The sequence below is a fragment of the Mastomys coucha genome, unplaced genomic scaffold, assembly GCF_008632895.1.
Source record: "Mastomys coucha isolate ucsf_1 unplaced genomic scaffold, UCSF_Mcou_1 pScaffold21, whole genome shotgun sequence".
Lineage (NCBI taxonomy): Eukaryota > Metazoa > Chordata > Mammalia > Rodentia > Muridae > Mastomys > Mastomys coucha.
Window position 1 is genome coordinate 39,446,035 of NW_022196904.1, and position 10,823 is coordinate 39,456,857.

A 10,823-nucleotide genomic window follows, 5' to 3' on the forward strand; every position below is an offset into this window, starting at 1 on the left:
GAGTTCTCAGCCATGCTGATTTCTATATTTATATAGTAAAGCCACATATCAGCAGTAGTTTGGAAGAGAACAATTTGGTCATATGTTTATTGTTATTCTTCACTTGACTTTTAATTATCTCCACCTTTCTCTTTTTCTGTCACACTCTATATCTGTTTATTTTTTTTTGTTTCTATCCTTCTGACTCTGTCTCTCCATTTCTGTCTGGGTCTCTCTCTCTCTCTCTCCCTCTGTGTGTGTGTGTGTGTGTGTGTGTGTGTGTGTGTATTAGCCTGAGAATTAAACATAACATAGAATATTTAATTTCCTAATGGCCGATTCTCACAACCAACAAACAATTCTATATTCATATAACATCTTTCCATTTCTTCAGTAATTGTAATAAGAATTCTTAGCAAGGAGTGGGGAGGTCTGGAGGCTGGGAATACTCTTGAAGACAGGGGGAGGTGGAATTTATGAGGAACTATGGGGGGGATGAAAGAGGATATAGGCAATGACTGTACTGTAAAAAATAAAAGTAATAAAAATGTGCAGACTGTTTCTTTCAGTCCTCAATATATCTTGGTAAAGAGTCTTCATTAATAATAGCTATGTTACCTTTTTATCCTCTGTCTTATCTTTGTGATGGAGTGATAACACATACTAAGAAAGCTTTAGAAAATAGCTGTAAATAACATGAAAATCAAAGAAACCTATGGTATTACAATCCTTTGGAAATATGGCTTCACTAACCATAACTCTACCTAAAACCAGCACCAGAAAAAGAAGCATGGTCATATTAACTGTGGAGAGTTATATGTGCTGGTGCAGTAAATTGAGTAACTTATTTAAACTTGCTAGCTGCAGATGAAAAACAGCCACAGACTCCAAAGTAGGAGAGAAGAGGAATAAGTGAATATTGGAGGAGTGCAGGAGACAAAAACAAAACCAGGTTATGAGAACATGGGGTCTACTATCACTGAACTGCTGGCACTGTGACATCACAGGGGTATCTGAATACACATCCTTTTCCTACCACAGGACATCACATGGGATTCTGAGAACACTAGATAAGATGTCCTTTTCTGTAGAGATATTACCACTCTGGAGACCACAAGTCCGTTTTAGGGTCAAGTAACGGCCTTATGCTTTTAGAAAGCTTGAAACTACTTTTATTAAATAAGTCTCTTCTAACCGAAACATTCCAGTATATAGTAAGTAAGGAAGCTTCTGTGGCTCGTTGATAAGCTAAGGCTGCCTTGAGAAGACTCTTGAAATTAAAGTATCCTACTGTATTCAGGTCCTGAAGGGAGCACCAAGGCTACAGCTCTCATGTGTTGTCATCTCTGCTAGTGTGGGCTGTTAAAGGTAAGCTTTCCCTGAGTCATCCAAACTCCTGTAAGCAGTCCCTCATCCACACTCCACTAGTAATCCCTTATTCATAGTTCTATAAGACACTAAAATAAACTAATTGGTGAGAACTTTTGTAGAAATTTTACTTTGTATTTCATGGATTTCCTGGCTAAGTAGATGTTTATATACATTTCCCATGGTAAGTCACACAGCCACTTAGTATCCACACATATCCAAAAGAATCAAAGAGGAGCTTGAGAGGAGTGTTCATGAGCCCTTCAATGAAGTTATCTAAATACACCTGGTAATCCAAAAATGCATGTTAACCTCTAAGATCAGATACAGAATGTTAAGTTTTGAGTGTAGAAAACACTCAATAGGTTTAAAATACTTCAAATAGTTCAACAGATACTGGAGCTACATGGGGAAATTACAGGAACTTTAGAAGCTCGAATATATTAAAAAGTAAGCCAGTGAGAGGGATGCCTTGTCCCTTCCTGTCACAATCTGCATCCTGTCTTCCATAATGGGATCATCCCTCTTTTGATATGTGCCCTTGCTTCCCATATATTCTGCTCAGGTACATGATAACAAACAATCATGGACTGAACCTTTAAAACATAAAGATGAGTGAACATTTCCTGTCTAGCTATTCTGTAAAATATTGATTACAGTTGAATAAAAACTAAGCAGATAGCACTTCTAGAACACAGCTCTGCTTGCATTCCTGGAGGACTGCTGCCAGGCATGATAATCAAGTTAGATTCCTGTGCCCCAAACACCTGCCAACTGGTTTCCCTGCAAAACCAGCAACCATGAGGTCTGTCCCATCTCCACCACTGCACTCTCACTTGTAGTCCATACCTCTACATGCAATCCAAGATCTGTACTACATTCCCCAGGCAATAGCTCTTCCTTTGTTCCCTAGAGGTCTGCTTCCTCAATGAGCAACTAGAGGCCTACTATGTCAGGGACTACCAGCTCTATCTGTAGTATCAGTGGCCTGTTATCATCCAGGACTACTAGGACATCAAACAGTAAATACAATAAAATGGATAAAGGCTAGGGTAAGAACACAATCAACAAAAGCCAGGTCAATATGGCACCACCATAAAACAGTTATAGAAAGCCCCGAATATCATAACAAACCTGAATCACAAGGAAATGAAATTCAATCTACTCTTAATGAAGATGGTAGAAGTATGTAAAAGGGTAATGAATAAATACTTCTAAGATATAAAGGAAAATGCATTCAAACAGGGAGAGGCCTTTAAACAGGAATTGAATAAATAGAAATAAGTATAGGAAAATACAATCCAAGATGTGAAGGCTATAAATAAAACTGTCCAAGGTCTGAAAATGAGAATAGATGCAATAAAGAAAACAAAAACTGCAGTGATCATGGATATAAAATCCTAAGAGAACAGCAACTACAGACACAAGCATCTCCAACAAAATACAAGAGATGAAAGAGATAATCTCAGGCATATAAGATACAATGAAAGAAATCAATATATCAGTGAAAGAAAATGCAAAATCTAAAAAGTTCATGACATAAAATGTCCATAAAATTTAGGATACTAAGAAAACTACAAGCATACAAACATAAGAATATTATGAATGGAAGAAGGAGAAGATCCCCAGCTGAAAGCACAGAAAAAAAATCTTCAACAAAATCATGTAAGAAAATGTCCCTAACTTAAAAAAAAAAAAAAAAAAAAAAAAAAAAAAAAAAAACAAAAAAAAAACAGAAGCCTACAAACATTCAAGAAGCTTACAGAACACCAAATAGATTGTACCAGAAAGGAAAATTCTTCCACCACATAAAAATTAAAACATTCAATATACAGAAAAAGAAAGAATGTTAAATTTTGTAAGGTAAAAGTAAAACCAAATAACATACAAAAGCAGGTCTATCCGAAATATATCCAACATCTACACAGACACTCTAAAGGCTAGAAGGGCATGGGAAGATATCTTGCAGATCCTAAGAAACCACAGGTGCCAGCCCAGACTTTTTCTATACCTAGCAAACTTTGAATCACCATAGATAAAGAAACCAAGATATTTTGTGACAAAACCAAAGTCAAATGATATTTTTCTATCTACTCAGCTAAACAGAGGCTAATAGAAGTAAATCTCCAACATAATGAGGCTAACTACACTCATAAAAAAAATCAAGAAAAAAATAATTTCACCCCACTGAAACTGAAAGTAGATACACACACACACACACACACACACACACACACACACACAAACAAACACACACACACACACACACACACACACACACACATCATAGGAAGAACAACAATATCACTCAACCAGACATCCCAGGGACTAAGCCACCAATCCAAGAGTACACATGAATGGACTCTTGGCTCCAGCCACATATGTAACAGAGGATGGCCTTGTCAGGCATTAATGAGAGAAGAGGCCTTTGGTCTGGTGAAGGCTAGATGCCTGCGTATAGGGAAATACCAGAACATGGAGATGGGAGTGGGAAAACCCTCATAGAAGCAGGGGGAGGAGGATGGGATAGGTGAATTCTTGGGGGGTGGGGGACTAGGAAAGGGAATAACATTTGAAATGTAAATAAAAAATAAGAAGAAAAGATCTAATAAAAAAAATGAAAAATAATCAAAACATTAAATATACAGAACAAAGAAAGGATATTAAATTGTGTAAGGGAAAAAATGCCAAGTAACATATAAAAGCAGATCTACCAGAACTATACCTGATATCTACAAAGAGACTCTAAAAGTAGAAGGGTATAGGCAGATACCTTGTAGACCCTAAGAAACCACAGATGCCTGCCCAAACCTTTTCTATACTCTGCAAACTTACAATCACCATTGATAAAGAAACCAAGATATTTTGTGACAAAATCAAATTTAAATGATACTTCTCTACCTAGCAAACAGATAATAGAAGTAAAACCACAACCCGACAAGGCTAACTACACTCAAAAAGAAATTTCATAGTACTGAAACTGAAAGTAGTTCAAATGAACCCAAGAAACAAATTATAGTAGTTGTTCTAATATCTAACAAAATACACTGTCAACCAAAATTAATCAAAAGAGGTAGGGGAAGGACACTTTGTATTCATCAAATGAAAAATTCAGCAAGAAGATTTCTCAATTCTGAACATCTATTCTCCAAATGCAAAGGCATCCACCTTTGTTAAAGAAACACCATTAAAGTTTAAAACACAAATCAAACCCAACACATTGATTGTGGAAGACTTCAACACTCCACTTGCACAAATGAATAGATCAGAAGTAATGTAACTTATAGAAGTGGGTTCATTTGATTAAAAAATTTCCAGCCCATTACTCTGAAGTAATAACTATCTTTGTTGCTGAGATGTGTTTCCTGAATACAGCAGAATAATGGATCCTGTTTATGACTCAGACAGACTTATCAGATATCTATGGACCATTTCACTCAAAAAAAAAAAGCATATACTTTCTCATCTACATCTTATGAAACCCTCTACAAAACTGACCATACAATTGGTCACAAAGGAACTCTCAACAAATATAGAAGGATTAAAGTAACTCTTGCATCTTATCAGATTACCATGGATTAAAGCTGGACTTCAACAATAACGAATACAACAAAAAATCTACAAATTCATAGAAACTGAACAACTCTCTACTCAATGACCACTGGATGAAAAAAGAAAGACAAAAATTAAGCATTTTCTAGAATTCAATGAAAGTGAAGACACAAGGTACCCAAACTTACAGGACACAATGAAAACCGTGCTAAGAAGACAGTTCATAGCACTAAGTACCTTCATAAAGTACTTCATAAAGTACCTGGGGTGATCTCATACTTGCATTAAGTATGTAATCTAAGTTGGGGGTTCTATCAACACCTTTGTTTCTTCAGTCTCCGGATAAAAGACAAAAAGCCATATTCTTGTAGTAAGCATTTAAACCACTGGATCTGGACAGATGTCTACTTTTTAAGCCATTAGTGTCTACTTCCTCATCAATAATGCCAAGTTATAACTTGCTATGTTCCATCTGGGCTGTTCTTAACTTCAGTTGGCCAGTCCTCATGGCCATGTTTTCCTGACACAGCTACCCCATGGCATCTTCTCTTCTCTCTACCTTCTCTTTTCCCTTATCTCCCCTCATTGTCCCCTGAGTTTATTTCCTGATCTAGTGGGTTGAAGAGGACCACTGTGTCAATGCATGGGGAACTATTTCCCATTTCTTTTCTATTATATTCAGTGCATCTGCCTTTATGTTGAGGTTCTTTATCCACTTGGACTTAAGCTTTGTGGAAGGAGATAAATATAGATCAATTTGCATTCTTCTGCATACAGACTGCTAGTTAGACCAGCACCATTTGTTGTTGAACATGCTTTTTTTTTTCACTGTATGGTTTTGCCTTCTTTGTCAAAGATCAAGTGTCCATCAGTACTTGGGTTTATTTCTTGGTATTCAATTCTATTCTATTGTTTGATCGCTCTGTGTCTGTACCAATACTGGGTACTTTTTTTTTCTTAAAATTGATATTGCTCTGTAGTACAACCTGAGGCCAGTAATGATTTCCCCAGAAGTTCTTTTATTTTTGAGAATGGTTTTTACTACCTTATTATTTATTTTTATTTCTTAAACATCTCTGTTTATAATAGCATCTTTCAAAAGGATGAGAATTTTATTTGCATCTTTAAAAATTATATAAGTAACATACTTCAAGTAAATATTAAAAACATATGTATTATATATCAAAATTACTATAAACTTGTATTAATATAGAATAACCTATACCAATGTGCCAAAAATAACCTTATCTTTGTAACAGTATATAAAATGTCTATCAATGTAAGCTCATGACTAGAAAATGGTTTTTTTTTTTGTTTAGGAGTAGACTTAATAATTGTTTAATTTCATATAATATTTTTATATTACTCTTTTTCTTTTCAACACCCTTTCTCTTACCTAAGGAGGAAAGAAAGCTAGAGAAAGGTAAGAAAAGATAGAAATCTCTAATCTAAACTCTATTTTATTTACATTGTATCTAAGACAAGAAATATTTATAATCATCCCTCAAAACTGAAAAATATTGATAACTAAAACAATAACTAAAACCATCCATCCTGACTTAAGAGACTGGAATGATAGTCTAGTCATAATTGCTTCCAACTGAATTCGGGCAAAGAATTTCTGCCTAGGGACCCAAAAAGAAATTGGGAAAGTAGCTAAGACAAAGAAAGCTAATTGTATCATTTGTTGGCCTGTCTCTATATGTTGATAAAGTATAGTCTTGATCAGGTTAGCCTTAAATGCTGGATGAACATTGGCCATCTGAGATTAGCAGTACTTTCTGAATCTGGGCTAGAAGCAAGAGTCTAGAAACACCATCAGTTTGAGGCAAGATCACTCAGGGACCTGGAACAGTGGGTCTCAGCATCTCAACAATCTATCAGGGTTGAATCCTATCAGGACTGCCCTCAGTGCCTTTCATTCTGCAATGTACAATTCTTATAAGTAACATGTAGTCTATGAAGACATTCACATGGAATATGCAGGGTACATAGATCAGGTAAGGATGATGTTTTGTTCTTTGTTTAAGCAGGTGAAAGACAACTGTCTTTCTTTAGAAGTTAGTTCAATTATATAATCAAACTGTAATATAAATCCAAATTCAAACCATTTGAAAGGGTAGTATGTAATATAAACTCATGTGAATTCTGTAGTCAACAAGATTTACTGGCCATGTAAACTGAAGTTCTGGCTGAATACACACACACACACACACACACACACACATATGTTTATATATATATATATATAAATTTGCTTTATATATATATATATATATATATATATATATATATATATATAATTTGTTTCAATAGAGGGTATAGCAATATACATTACCAGTGTGCTTGTTCCTTCTGATTTATACTGTCTGTGGCTGAGATCTTCAAGGGGTCTCTGTCTATCAAATCTGTTCCTTATTACTTTGAAAGTAATCCAAAGCCTTTTCTTTTTCCCTGTTAACACAAACCTAGAGCCTTTCTTCCACCACAGTGTATCCTTTGTCCAGCAGTCTGACTAACTAACTAGAATGCAGAGAGAAAATATCCAGCTTAACAAAATCAGAAGTAATAAGGGGCACATAACACAACACTGTGGAAAGCTAAAGAATTATGTCTTACTTCAAAAGCCTCTACTCCTGAAAATTGGAAATTTTAAATGAAGTAGATGATTTTCTTGATAGATACCACTTACCAAAATTAAATGAAGTTCAGGTAGATAATCAAAACATTTCTATAAGTGCTAAGTAAAGAAGCAGACATTAAAATTCTAGGAAAGGAAGGCCAGGGTCAGATGGGTTTAGCATAGAACTGCACTAGACTTTCAAAGAAGAGATAATACCAATACTCCTCAAATTGTTGGTAATTTAAATTACCTTAAATAGAAACAGCAGAAACACTGTAAAACTCATTCTATGAGGCCAGACTCATTCTGATACCTAAACCACAAAGACTCAGCAAAGAAAGAATTTCCCTTATGAACATTTGTTCAAAAAATTTTAAATAAAATATTCATAAACCAAATCTAAGAACATATCAAAGAAGTTAGGCATCGTGATCAAGTAGCCTTTAGCCCAGGGATAGAGAGGTGGCTCAATATACAAAAATCAATCAATGTGATCTACCATACAGTCTGAAAGAAAGCAACAACATGATCATCTCATTAAATGCTAAAAAAGCTTTTGATTTAATCCAATACCCCTTCATGTTAAAAGTCTTGAAGAGATTTGGTATAAAATGTGCATATCTAACACAATAAAGGCAATATGCAGCTAATATCAAATTAAATGGAGAGAAACTTAAAGCAATTATGTAACAGAAATATTTAATTCTGGCCTGAGCTTTCTACCTTGCCTTCAATTATTTAAGTTTCTGGATGAAAGATACTCAAAAACCTTTATATTTACAGTAAGCCTTAATCAGCACAATAGCTAGGCAGATATTGCTCTCTATGCTATTAGAATCCACTTTCCTCACAACACCCTGCGTTATTACTTATTATGTATCATCTGGGCTGCCTTTACCATCAATTGGCTAGCCCTCAGGGCCATGTTCTCTTGATTCCCAAGCCATGGTGGCTTTTGCTTCTTCATCCTGCACTCTCCTTTTCCTCATTGTTTCTCTTCTGAATCCAAGTCCTCAAAAGCTCAATCACACCCTCTTCTCTTCTGCCCAACTTTTGGCTGTTGGCATCTATATTTATCATAAATTACTGGGGGCAGGGTCACAGGTCTACATGCAGACTCCAGGTCTTGGGGGCCAGCAATTAGCATTACAATTGACAAGACCAAACTTCAACAATTCTCTATTTTAGTCCAATAAAAATATTTTCTCTGTGATATAAATTGAGTAGAATTATAACATTTATGTAAATTTTAAGGTATGATATATAATTAAAATATCAAGTCTATTATATTTGGCAATTTAGATAAAGTATTTAATCATACATTCTGTCACAAGTTTATAATTTTATATCTAAATTTTTATTTTAACTTGTATTACCATCTTAAAACCATCTTTTCAAATATAGAACATCTTCAATGATAAACAACTTAAGTTTAATTGTGAAACTATAATTTTCTACTCTTTAACTTTGTCAGAGATTTAAGAAGGAATTGAGAATTATCAAAGTATGTAGGAAGCACAAAGACATAGCTTTCAAAACTGTAGAATTGACATAGACAGCTTAAAGCTTGTACAGTCTCCAACATTTCTTATAACATTAGAGCATCTGTCATTAGTCTTCTGGCCCAAATCATCTGACAGATTTTAAGTATAGAAAGATTATAAAAGGATAGCTTAGCCTGTCTTGCCAGAGCTTAGTAGTCAACTATCCTGTGTCTGTTTATCCTTTTTTGATAGCATTCTGTCAGCAGATAAAATTATGGCATTTCTTGTCCTGTGAGAAGCCTGCCACATTTGAAGAAACATGGCATGGAGGTATTGATGCTCATTGTCTTCCTTGTAGCGGAATGGAGGTACTGTCAAGAGCAGACATGTCTCATAGTCAAAAAAGTCGTTGTAATATAATATTATTAAATGCCATATTCTATAGATCTCTGTTGAATTTGAAGACCATAGAAGGCTATTTATATAAGCATAACTGAATTGTTAAACACTGATTGTTTTTAGCTATTTACTATTTGAATAAGCTTGAGAACATTTTACTATAGTTAACTAAATTAAAATTAACATAACCATGAGTTTAAATATCTGACTACTAACTTGTATTACTTAATCATCCTAAACAGTTTTTAATAGTAGCTATTAAAAGGACTGGGATTAAACTCTGTATTCTTAAATGGGTTGGATAGGCACATTGCTTAACTAAAAGTAACAAAATTAATTTTAAATTTTGTATCAATATATAAAGATCTATACCAATGAAACCCCTAAATCTGTACAAACATATACTTTTTATACCAATGTAAGAAAATATAACATCAATTCTGCATCAAAATATAAAATCATATACAAGATAAGGCTGTCTACTCGCTAAAGTTTCAATGTAGTACTTGAAATTGCTACCAGAGCAATAATACTACTATCAAAGGGGGATAGGGAGATGGCTCTTTGATTAAGAGGACTTCCAGAAGTTCTGAGTTCAATTCCTAGCTACCACATGGTAGCTCAAAACCATTTGTAATGTCCACTTCTGGTGTGTCTGAAGAGAGCAACAGTGTACTCACAACCATAAAATAAATAAATAAAGGAGACTAGTAAAAGAGTTAAGGGGATACTATACCATGTGATTTCCTGTGTTAGGAAATACTCAATATTCAGGAAGAACCAGATGCCAGATGCCCATGTGATGTCCTGGTCCCTGTAATTCATTGATAGTGGATCCTGTGTGGTCATAATATGGTTTTGTATTTATTCCTTGATATTCTTAATCTCTACATATGTCCCTTCTCTCCTTCTGTGGAGACTGTGTCTGTCCTTCATATCAATCTAGAGCAAGTTGCTCTATTTACTTCACCAGAACATGTGACTGTCCACAGTTAATATGAACATACATAGATTTGCATCCTGCATTTAGGCAAAAATGCTGTTATTAAAGCTAAATTTCCAAATGGTTGTAATATTCTTAGTCTTCATTGTATTTTTCTTGTTAATTGCAGCTACTTTCCACAAGATCTTAATGGAAAATGAAAGTATTTTATATCTTCTGAAGCCTTCACATGGTGGTTTGCATTTCCAAGAACTTTCTTTATCTCTGTAAGACAAACTGTGTTTTGCTTTGTCTCAGTTGAATGTGTCTTCTTGTGTAGTGTCAGTTTGGTGGAATGATCTTATTGCTACCACACCTATGATAAGAATGCCAGGAGGTGAATAAAATGGGTGTACACCAGAATTTATGTTTTATATTAATTAAAGGATTGGGTTTCTATATATATAAAGAGTGATTTAAACAATAGAAGACATTT

General features: G+C 34.6%; 1 long non-coding RNA gene across 2 annotated transcripts; it reads left to right on the forward strand.

The window, feature by feature from the left end:
- Positions 1–946: 946 nt before the first annotated feature.
- LOC116100523 lies at positions 947–10,606 on the forward strand. Of its 2 annotated transcripts, none has more exons than XR_004122608.1 (3): positions 947–1,347; positions 9,259–9,336; positions 10,518–10,606. It is a non-coding gene; the product is annotated as an uncharacterized LOC116100523 (long non-coding RNA). The 2 variants fall into 2 exon arrangements; XR_004122609.1 differs by having other exon boundaries at positions 9,259–9,374; positions 10,518–10,604.
- Positions 10,607–10,823: the final 217 nt, after the last annotated feature.